At 52.0% G+C, this 16,144-nt stretch overlaps 1 protein-coding gene across 8 annotated transcripts in view; it reads right to left on the reverse strand.

Annotated features, from left to right (window-relative positions):
• The window catches only part of SYTL3 (synaptotagmin like 3), an 88,834-nt gene that overhangs the window by 71,563 nt on the left and 1,127 nt on the right, over window positions 1–16,144 (reverse strand). The window contains exons 1-3 of one of the 8 annotated variants that reach the window (XM_070073320.1): window positions 11,079–15,143; window positions 5,651–5,763; window positions 4,692–4,793 (exon numbers count right to left, since the gene is read on the reverse strand). The exons of 4 other annotated variants lie outside the window; for them this stretch is intronic. The gene's annotated coding sequence lies outside the window, so the exon portion shown is untranslated. Of the gene's footprint in view, window positions 1–4,691; window positions 5,764–11,078; window positions 15,144–16,144 lie in introns of those variants that run through there. 3 more of the 8 variants (XM_070073317.1, XM_070073319.1, XM_070073316.1) reach the window with 3 other exon arrangements.

Consider the following 16,144-nt stretch of genomic DNA (forward strand, 5'->3'; position numbering starts at 1 on the left):
ACCTGGGAAAGCAGTGGAAGATGGCTCAAGTCCTTGGGCCCTCGCACCTGCGTGGGAGACCCAGAAGAAGCTCCTGGCTCCTGGCTTTAGCCTGGCCCAATGCCAACGGTTTCAGCCATCTGGAGAGTGAACCAGTAGGTGGAAAATCTCTCTTTATCTCTGTCTCTCCCTCTCTCTGTGTAACTCTGATTTTCAAATAAATAAATAAATCTTTAAAAAAAAAAAAAAAGAAGAAAACAAAACAGCCAGCGAAGGAACACTGCCAGCTCCTGCAAATCCACCTCCTGCTGCTCTCGGATTTCTACTCCGGGTCACAGCTATCTGGTTTGTCCAGTTCTCAAGTATTTTAAACAAAGCTTTTGCACTTGGCTCAAAACACCCACCCTGTGCCCTGCGCGCCACGTGGCTGGTTCCGCTCCACTGCCTGTGAGTCCGGCAGAGTCGCAGCAAGCTGGGTCTGTCCTGTCTGTGCTGGGCGGGCACACACTGCTGGGAGCAGCACTTGGGAGTCTGGACTCCTCGGGGCACATTCATCTGCTGGCTGAGTCTTACTTCAGAGACACGGGGGCTAATGATCCTGCGCACTGCTCCCCCAAGCCCAGGCCTGCAGGCTCCCGGTCCAGGTGTGGGAGGCACCCCCACCCCGGGGGGAGCAGGAGCTCGGTGCCATTCACCCCTACTGCATCCACCTGAACTTTACTTCCTTTTCCAGATCCGTCCATGAGTCACTCAGCCAATACCTACCTGTTGGGCACCTTCCCAGTGCCAAGCACTGTTTCAGGGCCATGACCTGAGTATGTGGCTGGATGCAGAACCTGCTTCTAACAAAAGCACAAGGCTAACTCAAAAAGTTCGGGGAAGGATGCCACCAGAAGTTAGTTTCAGTGGACAAACATTTTGAAATCCTTGCAGCGTTTTTACATGCTATGTATTTTCCCTGAGGTTTTGGAAGGCGCCTCGAGTGATGCAGCTCACAGTGAGAGTCCATGGGGGACACGCACGGTGGGGGAGACCACAGCAGGGGTGCAGCAGGAACGGGCGGGGTGGGGGGGACAGCAGGAAATGACTGTAGCAGGAAGTGGACTCGGGGTGGGGATAGCATGCTGCTCCTGCCTCCAGCTTCCCGCCAACGCCCCCCTGGGAGGCAGCGGTGATGGTTCAAGCTGCTGGCTTCCTACTACCTACGTGGGGCACCCAGGTGGGGCTCCAGGCTCCTGGTTTTGGCCTGCTCCAGCCCTGCTGCTGCAGGCACTTGAGTAGTGAATGAGCAGATAGAAGATCTCTCTCTCTCTCTCTCTCTCTCTCTCTCTCACAATCTGTTGTCCTGTGTTTCAGATAAAAAAAAAAAAAAAAAAAAGCTTTTTTTTTTTTTTTTTAGAAAGGGGATGAGTTTCAGTTCAGAAAGATACCACAGAGGGTGGCGGCGCTGTGGAATCTGAGTCACCAGGCCACACACCAACAGCAGCCTGCGTTTGTGGATGCAGGATTCAGTATGCAAACGTCTGGCTGCTTCATTATGTCTTCTACCAGTTTCCATAGACAAGTCCACCTTGTGTTAGTGTAACTACTCTCTCTTTAGTTCTCTTTTTATCACAGTCATAACATTGTACCACCATGACAATTATTATATGTGTAGGTAGGTTAGATTACATATGAATTTTATTTCAGAGTAGTAAAAGGCAAGTTACAAAATATTTTCTATGAAGAGTGAGCATTGGGTCTCATGAGTTTAAGAGCCACTGCACGGGGGTCCACGCTGTGGCGTAGTGGACTTAGCCTCCACCTGCACTGCTGGCGTCTCATATGGGCACCAGTTCATGACCTGACTGCTCTTCTTCCGATCCAGCTCTCGCCTATGGCCTGGGAAAGCAGTGGAAGATGGTCCACGTGCTTGGGCCCCTGCACCCACATGGGAGACCCAGAAGAAACTCCCAGGTCCTGGCTTTGGATGGGCGCAGCTCCGGCTGTTGTGGCCATTTGGGGAGTGAATCAGTGGATGGAAGACTTCTCTGTCTCTCCCTCTCTCTGTCAGTAACTCTACCTACCTTTCAAAAAATTAAATAAAATCTTTTTTAAAAAAAAGTGTAATTCTTTTAAAAAAAGAACCAATGCATTACATGATTCCATTATATCTAAGGTCAATTACCTAATTTTCTCATGGATTTTTCACATACTATTGAGTTTGACGAACGGGGCAGAGAACAGAGAGCTGGTGGGTGGCTGTTTTCAGTGGTGTTGGTTTGGGTTTGGGGGCTTTGGTTGGTCAGATCAGTTGTTCAGGCAGTGAATTCCGGTTTGCTCTGACTTCCAGGTTATGACTGAGACTGACTGGGGATGGCCTAAAGCACCCCAGCTGCAGCCTCCCCTCTCTTGAACAAGCTCTGCTGCCTGTGACGTCTGCACGCTGGGACTGGTTCGCGTACAGGCTTCGTGGCACCTGCCAGCTTGGAGATTCCCTTCTGTGTTCCACCTTGCGAATCTCTCAGAATCACTCCAGCGGTTCCTCGCTGAGTCTGTTTCCCCAAGACAAGATGTCCTTATGTGACAATTTATGCTTTAAAGCTTTAGTGGTTTTGTTTTTGAGTAAATTTCTCCCCAGCTTGTTGCAGTTGATTTCTCAACAATGTTGCAGTGGATTCCTTTCTGAGAGGAGGAGCCTGGTGGGGGCAAGAGGCGCACAGAGCTGGCTTGAGGCAAGCAGCCAGAAGACTCATTTATTTCAGTTAGTACAGCAGCTTATATAGCCAAGACCAGCCAATCCGGTCAAGGGACGGTCTATGCCCAACCAATCACAGCCTGTTGCCAGGCAGTTTCCAAAGCCATCCAATCACAGCCTGTAGCCAGGCAGGCTCCATTGCCAGGTGGGATTCAAAGCCATCCAATCACAGCCTGTAGCCAGGCAGGCTCCATTGCCAGGTGGGATTCAAAGCCATCCAATCACAGCCTGTTGCCAGGCAGGCTCCATTTGCCATGTGGGATTCAAAGCCATTCCTGAGTAACTGACGCTCGCTTGCCAGGGGCCACCTTAGCATGGCCTTCTCATTCCACCACACCAGCTGATACTGGCTTTTAGGGCAGCAGGTGGAGTTCATGAGCAAGCTGAATGGACCCAAGGCAAGAACCAAGAGTGTGAGCTATGGCTGTTCAGGCCCCAGCACTATGAATCCAGACAGAGCAGGCTTCCACACAGTCTCTTCTGCCCACCCATCCAGCGGGAAATCAAAGCCCCCATTGAGTTCTTTTCCACATTCTTTGAAACATGGATTATGTCTCTCTCGAATGCTTGTAATTTGTGTGACGTTTTAGAAGGGAACACCGCAGGTAAAAGCATTATGGGAGGGGCCGGCGCTGTGGTGTAGTAGGTTAAGCCTCCACCTGTGGTGCCGGTTCGTGTCCTGGCTGCTCCTTTTCTGATCCAGCTCTCTGCTGTGGCCTGGAAAAGCAGTGGAAGATGGCCCAAGTGCTTGGGCTCCTGCACCTGTGTGGGAAACCTGGAAGAAGCTCCTGGCTCCTGGCTTTGGATTGGCTCAGCTCTGGCTGTTGCAGCCACCTGGGGAGTGAACCAGCGGATGGAAAACCTTTCTGTCTCTCTTCTCTGTCGGTAACTCTACCTCTCAAATAAATACAAATTTTTACAAAAAAGGATTCTATGAAGGTTCACTTGTGTGTTTCCTATACTGTTCTCCGTCTCACCCCACAATGGCAGGCCTGCACATCACAGCCCTCAGAGGTGACAGAGCGAGTGTGAGGATGACATTCTTCACACGCACACACACGCTGGGCGGCGTGGAGGACTGATAGGGCCCAGAGCGGGTTGTACCCAGGCGCCATTGGCAGCGTGGCTGAATGGACAGTGAGGAAGAGGAAAGCGAGTGGCAGGAGGGAGCCGGAAGTGCCCACGGCTGCTTCCACCCCCCAGGGAAGCAGCCCCGGTTCGCCATCCTGCAGACAAACTCTGCAGCACCGAGCTGGCCGCTCTGACGCCCTGACCCGCCTCTCCCCACCTCCCTCTCCCTCTGCAGTTCCAGCTCCCACACTGAGCACATCCACTATTCCCTCAGCACATCACACAGTCCTCCGCGACCACGCATCTGCCCCGCTCTTCCTGGGGCCCAGCCAGACCCCACTGACGCCGGGCAACAAGGGGACAGTCAAGAGGGCTGGGCTTGGGGCCCGGCCACCCGGTGAGTAGCTACGCTCTGCCACTTAACTAGGCGTTGGACAAGGAACCCAAGCCCTTTGGGACTTAACAGAAGGCAGAGAGAAGCCCAGCACCCACTTCGAGGAGCTGCTGTGATGACTAAATGAGTTCATTCACCCGAAGGACTGGGTGCTCGGTGCTGAGCACTAGGGACTCAGTGAATGTCGGACGGCAGCCGTTGGAGGAGCATCACGGTTATTCTTGTCATGCTGAAGGGCCCGGTCAACAGCTCACTAATTCCAGAACCTTCTCCTTACTTACTACCAAAGTCAGCTAGCCTGCCATCTTTACTCCCTTCCACTTGGCATATTGCTCTGTGGTGACCTGACTTGACTCTGGCTTGTCTCTGAGTCGGTGTCTCCCTGCCAGGGATGGCATGGGCTAGCAGCGATTCCCACCTTGAAGGGAGGAAGCCGTGGTTACTGTGACGTGTAGGTTTACCCACCTAATGCGGGAAGCCATGACTACTGTGATGTATAGATTTACCCACCTTGAAGGGAAGAAGCTGTGACTAGTCACTGCAGTGTGTAGGTTTACCCACCAATTCAAGTAGGGCAGGAAACGTGGTCAGGGGGTGTCAGCCTTCAGAAATCTGAAAAGCACAGGGCAACCTGAGTCATTTCAGAATTCGAAAAGCACACTAGGGATGACTGCTCTGGGGCAATCTCAGGCAGACTTCCCCATGTCACAGCTTGAATAATGAAATCTCCCAGGTCCTTTTTCTATTATCTAGGCCAGTCACTCCCTCTCTCACTCAACACACTTCTAAATTTTGTTTAGTGCATCCAAGCCACGGTGTCGGCAGGCTCCGTCCACCCACATGGAGCTTTGCCATAATCCACTAATCAGTCTGATTCTATTTAACAATTAAAAAAATAAATAAATCCTGCACCACAGCACCACGTGGGAGGAACATGTGTCCACCAGCCACTGAGAGAAGCTCCCCACACAAACCATCCCATATCAGCATTGCTTTTGGAATTAGCTAGCCTGGGAACCAGCCCTGGTTCCTGCACATGGCCACATATTCTTGGGCCAGTGGCATAACCTCTGGGAGACTCACCAGCCGCCTCCACGCAATGGAGAAAATCATCCCACTTCACCAGCTTGTTTCAGGAACCTAGCTAGTCATCCGAGTGCAGCCCCAGCACTGGAGGAGGGTGAGTTCTGTGTTCCCTCCACTGCCCCCTGCCATGCCCCCCACAAGGGCCAAGAGCGGGAAACTGAGCCATTCTCTGGATTAGTGGAGACTCAGGCATCAGTGGGGAGTACTACGGCCAAGGCATGGAAACCCCATCCCCCATGGGGATATGTCCTGGGACACCAGAGGATGCCTGAAATTTTGGATAGAATTGTACCTTAAATACAACATGTTCTTTCCTATCCATATATGCCTACAATAAAGTGCAACTTATAAATTAGGAACCGTAAGAGATTAACCACACTTACTGACAGCAAAGTAGAATAATTCTCACAACGTATTGCAGTAAAAGTTCTTGAGAATTTAGGCGTTATTTACTTCTGGAACTTGCCACGTAATATTTTCAGGCCACAGTTGGCAGCTGGTAATGGAAATGGCAGAAAGCGAGATGGCTGGGTAGAGAGGACTGCTGACTCCCGCATTCCCCCCGGGTCTCTCTCCAGTCATGCCGCGTCCCAGTGGACGTTGGGCATCCAGACAGACACAGGGGGCCACGGTGCCCTATGCATCAACTGTACGACAGCATCTTAGTAGTCTTCAGGTGTCAAGCACCTGGTCCTGAGGGCATGGAAACCAGCGAGACTTCACAGCCAAGGTGTGCACAATCCAGCCGAAAATGCGCACGCAAGCAACACCATCACAGCTTGCTTGGCTGCACCTAACAACCCAAGGTCTACCGAGAAGGAGTAGGCTCAGAGGAAGGTGTGGTCTGCTCCACGTGGAGAGGGCGGAAAGGGCTCCCAGGGGAGACACTCGAGGAGAGCTTGGCCGGCGATGGCAACATTTAGTGCTGGGCTGTAAGCTGGAAACAATGCTTGCCCGCCCTCCTCAGCCCAAAGCCAAACTTGACCTTGGCTTGTAGATCTGGCCAGGGGGAAAAGTGCAAGAAATGCCAGGCTGAGGGAGAGGAGACACAGGAGGATGGGAGCAGAGACATTCCTTATTTGTAGGCTACTTCTTCCACTCAGTTATTGATGAATTAAATGCAAAGGGTTTTGCATTTTTTGGTGCATAAAAATTCATGCATATACTGGGATCTTCAGAAAGGTCACGGGAGATACACACTAGAGAAAAGCTATGCCCGCAGGACAGCATCACCCACGTTTGTGGTGGCGCTGGTGCCAGGCAGCCCACTACCCTCCTGTCAGCCGTATACAAGTCAGCACGCACACCTGCATACAGCACATAATCCTTAACAGTGATAACAAGTGCTTCGCTTACTAGGCTTTGTCACATCTTAGAGGGCACCCCTTCTGCTTATATAAACAGCACCCAGAACAGCCGGCCATGCTTTGCTGTCGGTGGCTTCCCACACCCGTGCTTACTGCATTGGTCGCATCAAGAGAGTGCGTCCAGTGATGGACCGTGAGGGCACTCTGTGACACTGCACGACAGTGAGCCAGCCAGGGCCGAGTGTTTCAGCAGCTGCCCCCATTGTCAAGGGACACACAGCTGTCACCCCTGGGCAGCCCCTCTTAGATCAAAGGAAACCAGCTTTCGCCATCTCGCTGAGACAGGGGAAGAAATGACGCCGGGCAGGCGCGGCCACAGACCGTGACTGTCGTCACCACGGGGAGGCTCAAGGGAAACTGCTAGCCACACTCTCACGGTGGTGGTGGGGGGGGCGGCACAGCTCATTTCAGGGCCCCGCTCCACGCCCCTGCTACTTGACCACAGCTGTTTCCTCCAGCAGGCTCGGTTTCAGCCTGTAGCCCGGGGCTCTCTGCCGCCTATGCAGGGAAACAGGTGCCTGGCCACACAGACCTTGAAGTTTTACCTAACCAAGTACCAGCACTCCATACCTGGCTCCGGCTCCTGCCAGTGCTGACCCTGGAAGGTCAAGTTCCTGCAACCCCTGTGGGAGGACCTGGATCGCTCTCAGCTTCAACGGTTACAGGCAATCAGGGAGTGAACAAATGAATTGGAGCACCATTTCTCCCTCTCTCTCTCTCTCTCTCCCTCTCTCTCTCTCCCTCTCTCTTTCTCTCCCTCTCTCCCTCTCTCCCATCTCTCAAATTAAAAAAAAGAACAGGAAATTTTTACTGCTGCTTTCTTTACTATTTCACCTGCAGATTCTTCTTTTTAAAAAAATATTTATTTATTTCAAAGGTGGAGTTATAGAGAGGGAGAGGCAGGGGAAGAGAGAGAAGTCCTCCATCTGCTGGCTCACTCCCTAAATGGCCACAATGGCCAGGGCTGGCCCAGCCCAAAGCCAGGAAGCAGGAACTTCATCCAGGTCTCCCACTTGGGTACAAGGGCTCAAGCACTTGGGCCATCTTCCACTGCTTTCCCAGGTGCGTTAGCAAGGAGCTGGATCATAAGTGGAACAGGGCCTGGCACTGCGGCTTAGCAGGTGAGGCCGCAGCCTGCATCCTATATGGGCACTTGTTCAAATCCCGGTTGTTCCTCTTCTGATCCAGCTCTCTGCTTTGGCCTGGGAAAGCAGTGGAAGATGGTCCAAGTGCTTGGGACTTTGCACCTGCGTGGGAGTTCCTGGCTTCAGATCGGCTCAGCTCTGGCCTTTGGTGCCGTTTGGGGAGTGAGCCAGTGGATGGAAGATTTCTCCCTCTTTCTCTGCCTCTACCTCTCTGTAACTCTGACTTTCAAATAAAATAAAATAAATATTAAAAGAAGAAGAAGAGGAGGAGGAGCAGCAGGACTTGAACCAGTGACCATTTGGGACTCTGAAGCTGCAGCTGTGGCTTAACTCACGGCACCATAGCACCGGCCCCCATAGATTTCTTTATGAAAGCTCTGACAGTAGCAGAGAGGATGAGCCCTCTGCCACCTTAAAAAATCACCCCAAGGAGCGGCCTCTAGCCAGAAGCTAGACGCTGGTACGTGTGTCATGTTGGGAAGGCTGTGTTCTACTCCTGGCTCTGACTCCTGGTTTCAGCTTCCTGTTAATGCAGACCCTGGAGGGCAGTGATGGCAGCTCAGTGGCTGGATCCCTGCACTCACATGGGAGACCCAGACTGAGCTGCCCGCTCCTGGCTTCAGGCTGGCCCAGCCTCAGCAGTTGTGGACATCTGGGGAGTGAACCAGGGCAGGGAAGCACTCGCTCTTGCTCTCTCTCTCTCTTTCTCTCAACACATTTAAAAACATTTTTTTAGAGGCTGGCACTATGGCATAGTAGGTTAAGCCTCCACCTGCTGTGCCAGCATCCCACATAGGTAGGGAGTTCTGGCTGCTCCACTTCCTGTCCAGCTCTCTGCTATGGCCTGGCAAATCAGCTGAGGAAGGCGATGAGTACGGAATAGCTCTTGTCTCTAGTTCCAGCTCAAACTGGGCTCCCAGTCATGGGCTTGAAAGACACTTTTGCAAAAAGGAGATGACACACATGCGTGCCAGTCAGAAAGTCTCCCACGGAAATGGAGCTGTGCACTTACAAATCCTCTGTCTCTCGTGATGTGCTCAGAGCTGGCGTTTCCAGGGGGCTGCGGAGGCCCACGTCCCGGGACCCCTTGCCTGCCAGCTGCATCTGCAGCCAGAACCCGGCTTCATGCTTATTTTCCTCCTCTCCACAGCAGTATGAGCGTCAGGTCCCTGAAACCTCATGCTTATGGCTTAAACTTGACCTCTTCTTATAGAAGGTCAAAGAATGAATATTATATCGTTACAGGGCCTGTTCATAATCCTTGTGAAACTTTTTGTTGTACCAACAACTACTATTTATAAAGCACTTACGCTGGGCTGACAAATCCTTCACACACATTGTCTCAATTCAGCCTCATTGCAACATGATGAACTAAGTGCACCTGTCCATCAGAAGAGGCCAGCACATCTTGGCAAAATCAAAGTTACTCTAATCTGAGGCTGTTTACTTTCAAAACCTTGCGCTTTGTTAAGGCAGAGAAGTTAGGAAATTAGAATCTCCTGCTCGCATGCTCTCTCGGCTGAATAGTTTTCTCACACCAATTCTAACATCTTCATAGATCCTTAATATCTAATATTCCTCTATAGTCTCTCTCTTACCAAGAAATTTGTTTAGGGGTTAAGGAAGCTTAACGAAATTAAAATTAGACCCTGGCAAACTTAATTTTTTGAATTCTAAGAACACATTTGTGTTCCCCTTGCAAACCAGAGATATGGCTGATCAAAGAATCTAAATCAATGGAGTTGTTCCAGAGCAAAACAGCAATAAACTGCATGTAGAAAATTTATGCACGAAAGAAGAAATCAAGTAACACTCTACCACCTTAAAAAATCACCCCAAGGAGCGGCCTCTAGCCAGCAGCTAGACGCTGGTATGTGTGTCATGCTGGGAAGGCTGTGTTCTGCTCCTGGCTCTGACTCCTGGTTCCAGCTTCCTGTTAATGCAGACCCTGGGGGGGGGGGGGGCAGTGATGGCAGCTCAGTGGCTGGATCCCTGCACTCACGTGGGAGACCCAGGCTGGCCCAGCCTCAGCAGTTGTGGACATCTGGGGAGTGAACCAGCGCAGGGAAGCACTCGCTCTTGCTCTCTCTCTCTCTCTCTCTCTCTCTTTCTAACACATTTAAAAACATTTTTTAGAGGCTGGCACTATGGCATAGTAGGGTAAGCCTCCACCTGCTGTGCCAGCATCCCACATAGGTAGGGAGTCCTGGCTGCTCCACTTCCTGTCCAGCTCTCTGCTATGGCCTGGGAAATCAGCAGAGGATGGCCAAGTGCTTGGGCCCCTGCACCCATGTGGGAGATCCAGAAGAAGCTCCTGGCTCCTGGCTTTGGATTGGTCCAGCTCCGGCCACTGTGGCCATTCGGGGAGTGAATCAGTGGATGAAAGATCACTCACTCTATCTCTCCCTCTCTATATGTAACTCTTACCCCTTCAAATAAAAATAAATCTTTAAAAATTTTTTTAAAAAAATTCAAACCCTATAGCTTTTAGATAGTATTTTTCCATTTTGTTTTTAACTAGCTTTGAAGTTACTCCATCCATACCATTAAAATCATTATAATCCCACATTTTAAATGTATGTTACTCAATAAAATTGAATTCAGCCTTCATCTAATTTATCATGTGCTTTTGTTGCCCGTCTTTAATGTCATCAGTTTAAGAGGTTACAATAACCAACAATCTCCCCATCCTGCCCCCAGGACCACCTCTCCCCGGGTTGGGCCCCCTCCTACCTTTGCACCTGCTTCAGGGAACCTCTCTGGAGATAAGGAAGTCCCTTCTGGTAGCTGGAGGAAGAACTGACGCATTTCCCTTTCCTCCCTGCTGGCCCCAGGCCGCGCTGTGTGGCCAGCCCTGCCACCAGGCTGCTCTACCTCCTCCCGGGCCCCAGGGGCGAAGCCACCAGCACCACACGGGGGTGTTTCAGCTCTAACCACACCGATGCTGGTGTTCAGAACGTGTGCCCCCTCCCCAGGCGAGCCCCCCGGAGACCTGGACTTGAGGTCCAGTGGCCTCCATCGCCAGGGGTTTCACCCTGACCTCAGGCGTAAATGGACTCCCCACATCTCCAGTCACATCTGCTGGCCCAGGAAGGCAGGCACAGCTTGCCAAGGGGCCCCAGACTGAGCGCACCCCTAGTAAGAGACAGAATGAAGCACTTTCTGCCCCACTTCCACTCACTCTCTACCCTGACCGGGCACACTTTGGTGCCCTTGTGCTTTGCGTAATGGAATCCTTCGCTTTTCACTCTTTCCTGTCTGGCTCCTTCTGGTCAGCACTGAGTGTGGAGGAGCCTTACCTTCGCATGGGGTCGTCGTTCGCCCACTCTCACAGATGCGTTTCACAGTACAGACGTAGAGAAAGCATTCACTTCCGGCAGGGGTAATGAGCGTTTGTGTTATCCGTAATTTTTTCTGCTGTGATGAATGTTAACCACAAACATCTTCCAAACGCCTCTCGGGTAAATATTTGCACAGGTTTCTGTTGAATGCGCGCCCAGGAGTCGGGATGCTGGGATCCAGGTCAGGAACAGGATCCGCTGTAGCAGAAGCTGGCCACGTGGCTGTGCCCGCTGATGCTCCTACCAGCACCACGGTCTGACCGCTTCACATCCTCGCCCGCCCACCTGATGCCACCTGCCTCTCTCATTGTGCCTGCCCGGCTGCGTGTGTCGTGGTCTCACAGCGGGATCTCGACAGATTGCTCTGTGTAGCTGAGAGGTTCGAACTCCTGACTCCAGCTTCCTGCTACAGCAGACCCTGGGAGACAGCAGTAGCCCAAGTGAATGGGTGCTGGGTGCTTGTCACCCACCTGGGACACCTGCCTTGTGTTCCTAGCGCCTGGCCGTGCCCCAGCCCCACCGCCAGCCATTGAGGCATTTGGGAAGTGAACTAGAGGATGAGAATTCTGTTCTCTCTCTGGCTCACTAATGAAAACAAAAACAGTTAAAAGCTAAAACTTAATGTTTACTGGATTCACAGTTGACCGTATTGCTTCAAAATAAACACACGTTTGGAATACAAGGAGAATTGTTCCCGCTGGGTGTGGGGAGGGCATAAAGGAGTTTGGACATCACTGGCCTTGGGCTGAAAGGACACAGATGCAAGAGTTGGCAGGTCTGAACACAGGTGGGTGCTGAAATGGAGGGGTATAAATTACAGCAAATTGGAAAGCAAAGTAGGTGACACAGGGCTGGCCAGGGGGTGAGGTCAGATCAGCAGAGGGGTGGAGGGGTGGCTGAGCTGGAGAACAGGACAGGAGCCAGACTAACAGGATGGACATGGCAATGAAGCCACCACGGAAACCTGCAGAGGGCTGTGTGTGTTTGGTGGGGCGACTTCACCCTTGAGTGTCCCTGCCCTGGAAACCCAGAGGGGGCCAAACACTGGTCCTGGGTAAAATGTGTACAGAGGTGATGTACACGGGAACTCAGGCCAGCGCTCTGTCCCTGTGCCTCAGTGATTCCAGAGATGGCTGTCCCATCAGTATAGAAGACACGAGTCAGTGGGACCAGCATTGTGGTGCAGAAGGTTAAGCCACCCCACCTGTAATGTCATCATCCCATAGAGGTGCTGGTTCGAGTCCTGGCTGCTCCACTTCCCATCCAGTACCCTGCTGTTGTGCCTGGGAAAGCAGCGGAGGATGCCCAAGTGCTTGAGCCCCTGCCACTGGATGGAGTTGCTAGATCCTGACTTCCAGCTGGCCCAGCCCCAACAATTTTAGCCATTTGGGAAATGAACCTGCAGATGGAAGATCTCTTTCTCTCTCCCTCTCTCTCTGCCTTTCAAATAAACATTTTTTTTTTTATTTTTTGACAGGCAGAGTGGACAGTGAGAGAAAGAGACAGAGAGAAAGGTCTTCCTTTGCTGTTGGTTCACCCTCCAATGGCCGCCGTGGCCGGCGCGCTGTGGCCAGCGCACCGCGCTGATCCGAAGGCAGGAGCCAGGTGCTTCCTCCTGGTCTCCCATGGGGTGCAGGGCCCAAGCACTTGGGCCATCCTCCACTGCACTCCCTGGCCACAGCAGAGAGCTGGCCTGGAAGAGGAGCAACTGGGACAGAATCCGGTGCCCCAACCAGGACTAGAACCCGGTGTGCCGGCGCCACAAGGCGGAGGATTAGCCTAGTGAGCCGCGGCGCCGGCCAACAATTTTTTTTAAAAGATGACATGGGTTGTATAACATGAGTGACAAGCAGGTCTTTGTTGTCATCAACCACCGGAAGTCGACGTTTATCAGCAGGCCACACCTATCCACCTAGCCTGACCGCTGTGCTGTGTGTTTTTTCATATACACATAATTGACAGCTAAGCATGATATCAACCAGTCTAAACACAAAGCCAGCTGGAGCCCTTGCTGTGCTGAGAGCCATACATTAGCAACTGGACTTGGGGATGGGGGTCCAAGGAAGGGGCCATGGTAGCCATAGCAACAGCTCTTTCCAGTTGGCATGGAGATATTCCACCACTATGGTGCCCCTGCCCCCTCGATCACCGGAGGGCTGACCTAAATATAGCACGTCTTAGCTAATCTCTTTAGCACACGATTTCTCGGCACAGGACTCTCACTCCAGATAAGTGTCAGGAGGAGCTTCTTTTCTTTTCCATTACGTTACACTCATTGGACTTGAGTGTTTTGACATTGCCGCCATTGTCGTTGTCATCTTCTTCTATTAGGATTATTGTTGTTGCTATAGTTGACCCCATGTGACATCCCAGTAACACACTCCTAGACACAGCGAAAGGAGGGAAAATCTCAAGTAGCCACGGAATGGGATTTGGGCTGTGAACGGCTTCAGACTCGGGGAAGCCACCGGGAGACATCGTTGAAGTCATGCGCTGATAAAGAAAGGCTCAGTGATTCTGGGCCCGAGTTCGACAGAGTGTGTAGTTAGACTTGACTGGAACAGAGAAAGGCGGCACGCTGCACCTGCTAATCTACGACTAACGCCCAAATTCAAAAGCAAACCCAGGCTTCACACCCCTGAGTTACTGCAGAAAACCGAATGTTATTTTGAACACAGAGATCCCCGCGCAGCTATGAGTCAGTGTGCCCGTGCCCCAGCGCCTCTGAGGGATCCGAAATCTTGGCGGGAGGGAGGCGCTGGAAATGGTAGCTATGACCTGCCAACCGCCACGTTGACTTCAAAGTCCTTCACCCTGCGACCGAACACCACTGGGCAGAATACCACACCATGCCCCCGCATTCTCCCAAGCACCACACAACCCTCCAGCCTAGAGATTCAAGCCCTCTGAATTACAGGAACCAGTTTTTAAACAAAAAACTATCCCAAAGACCAGCGTTGTGGTGCAGTGAATTTTGCTGCTTGCAAAGCTGAATCCCCTATGGGAGCACTGCTTAGCGTCCTGGCTGCCCTCCTTCTGATCCAGCTCCTTGCTCAGACACCTGGGAAGGCAGTGGAAGAAGGCTCAAGAACCTGGGCCCCTGACACCCACTGGAGAGGTTCAGATGCAGTTCCTGGCTCCTGACTTCAGCCTGATCCAGCCCCGGCTGCTGCAGGCATCTGGAGGAGCAAACCAATGGATGCACGATTCCCTCCCTCTCTGCCTTTCAAATAAATAAATAAATCTTTGAGAGAGGAAAAACAAAAGACCATGTCTTAGAGACTTTGTAGCCCCCACCGAGCTCAGAGCCTGACACTGAGCGAGTGCTGGGTATACGGTTGTTGGATGAGTGAACAGATCAACACAAGAACTCATCCACTTGTTAGGCACACTCAAAATGCCACCTCCCATGATAAATGTCTCTTGACAGCTGCAATTGGAGGGTGGTACCCAATCCGCAGGAGCTGAGTCACCCACAATATTTTTACATGCACATTTGCATGTTTTCGGCTGATTTGCATGCATGCGACTAATTCTCTTTAGATCTAAGTTGCACTGCCATTCAGGCGGCTCACTGGGCTTAGCAAGTTTCTAAGGGGCAGTGGAGCAAATTCACTCCCTTCAGTGACAATGTCCCATGAAAACCTGTGTATTCTTGCCTTGCACATAGTTCTAAGACATTGAATTAGTGGGAATGCAGGTCCACCCCAAAGGAGCAGAAGGAAACAAGAGTTAAAAAGCCTGGGGGCTGGCGCCGTGGCTCACTTGGTTAATCCTCTGCCTGCGGCACCAGTATCCCATATGGGCACCAGGTTCTAGTCCCGGTTGCTCCTCTTCCAGTCCAGCTCTCTGCTGTGGCCTGGGAAGGCAGTGGAAGATGGCCCAAGTGCTTGGGCCCTGCACCCACATGGGAGACCTGGAAGAAGCTCCTGGCTTTGGACTGGCGCAGTGCCGGCCATGGCAGCCATTTGGGGAGTGAACCAACAGAAGGAAGACCTTTCTCTCTGTCTCCCTCTCTCACTGTCTAACTCTATCTGTCAAAAAAAAAAAAAAAAAAAAAAAAAAAAAAAAAAGCCTGGGGGCTGGTGCCCTGGCATAGCAGGTGAAGCCGCTGTCTGCAGTGCCTGCATCCCATATGGGTACTAAGTCCTAGACACTAAACTTCCACTCCAGCTCCCTCCCCGCTAATGGCCTGGGAAAGCAGTGGAAGATGGCCCAAGTCCTTGGGCCCCACACCCATGTGGGAGACCCGGAAGAAGCTCTTGGCTCCTGGCTTCAGATCAGCCCAGCTCTCGCTGTTGCAGTCATTTGGGGAGTGAACCAGCGGATGGAAGACCTCTCTCCCCACTCAACCCCGCTCCACTGTAACTCTGCCTTTCAGATATATATATATATATATATATACACACACACACACACACACACACATATATTTAAAAAAGCTTATTTGGCTCAGGGCCACAGAGGGTAGAGGACAGGGAAAGGATAGGCGGAGGACAGCTAAGTGGTCTCAGGTGAGGCTGGCAATGGCAGGAGGTCACACAGCAACATCAGAGTCACATGTGCACTGAGGGGCAAGCCAGAGAATAAGATGGGGCCTGAAAACCTAAGTCAAGTTCAGAAGCGGAGGCGCAGGAGAGCAGGTGCTGCAGAACCACCCGTCTGCCCGGTGCCTCTCCTTGGTCAGGTGCAGCATACAGGACAGAGTGCCCCAGGCCAGTCACTGCTCTGTCCTCTCAGCAGCTCTCTGTGGCCCACAAGGGGGCAGGCAACCGCCATGTCCCCCACTCCCCAGTTCTCTCTGTTCGGATCTGAGGCAAGGCTAACACCTGTGGGTATGGGGATCCATGGACTCATTAAGTAAATGATGTGTCTGATGAATTCAAAAGGGAGAGAGAAGGAGAGAGAGAGAGATCTTCCATATGCTGGTTTACTCCCCCCCAATGCTTGCAACAGCCTCCAGGCCTCCCACACAGGTGGCAGGGATCAAGGACTTGGCCCATCCTCTGCTGCTTCCCTGTGCA

Source organism: Oryctolagus cuniculus, chromosome 5 (assembly GCF_964237555.1).
Source record: "Oryctolagus cuniculus chromosome 5, mOryCun1.1, whole genome shotgun sequence".
In the NCBI taxonomy this organism is placed as follows: domain Eukaryota; kingdom Metazoa; phylum Chordata; class Mammalia; order Lagomorpha; family Leporidae; genus Oryctolagus; species Oryctolagus cuniculus.